The sequence below is a fragment of the Narcine bancroftii genome, chromosome 1 (assembly GCF_036971445.1).
Source record: "Narcine bancroftii isolate sNarBan1 chromosome 1, sNarBan1.hap1, whole genome shotgun sequence".
Taxonomy (NCBI): Eukaryota; Metazoa; Chordata; class Chondrichthyes; order Torpediniformes; family Narcinidae; genus Narcine; species Narcine bancroftii.
The window spans coordinates 469,051,092-469,051,857 of record NC_091469.1 but is presented as its reverse complement, the minus strand read 5'-3'; the positions used below and the strand labels follow the sequence as shown (position 1 = coordinate 469,051,857).

The 766-nt window shown below is 43.5% G+C and overlaps 1 non-coding gene across 1 annotated transcript; it reads left to right on the top strand.

Moving 5' to 3' along the window:
• Positions 1-203: 203 nt before the first annotated feature.
• Positions 204-361, top strand: LOC138752048 (U1 spliceosomal RNA). The gene has a single exon (XR_011350339.1). It is a non-coding gene; the product is annotated as a U1 spliceosomal RNA (small nuclear RNA).
• The last annotated feature ends 405 nt before the right edge of the window (positions 362-766 follow it).

Here is a 766-nt window from a genome sequence, read left to right as displayed (position 1 = left end):
TCAAACTGCAAGTCTTTGGGATGTGGGAGAAAACTCATGTCATAATGTGATGTCTGGGTGCAAACTCAACACAGACAACACAAAAGATCAGGATTGAAATTGAATGACTGCGATTGTGATGTGGTAGCTCCGCTTGCTATGCATTTGCACCACTGAGCTCTGCCAAAATTTGGACCCTCCTGATTGATTGATAAATTGTAAAAATACTTACCTGGCAGGGGAAAATCAGTGGTCAGGATGGCCCATCTCCCAGGATGAGGCTATTGCACTTCAATTGTGTTAACACCTGCAATGTCCCCAAATGCAGATACTGGACTGCAAAATTTATGGCAGTGAGGGACTGCATTTGCGCTCTATTTTTTTAATTGAGTGACATGGTTAGCTTAGCAGTTAGTGCAGTGAGTTACAGCACTAGCGAATTTGGTTCGAATCCGGCACTGTCTGTAAGGAGTTTGCATGCTCTTCCTGTGTCTCCATGGGTTTCCTCTGGACACTCCGGTTTCCTCCCACTTTTCAAAATGTATGGGGATTATACGCAATTATTGATTATAATTGGGCAGCACGGGCGCGTGGACCAAAAGGGCCTGTTACCGAGCTGCATAGCTTTCATAGGGTCTAACGAGCTGCATAAAGTCATGTTTTTCAGTACTGAAACAAGCCCTTCAACCTAACAGGTATACTCAAAACATTCCTATTTTCCTGCATTTGGCTCATATCCTACTAAACCTTTCCTATATGTCTTCTGCAATTTGTGATTGTACCTGCT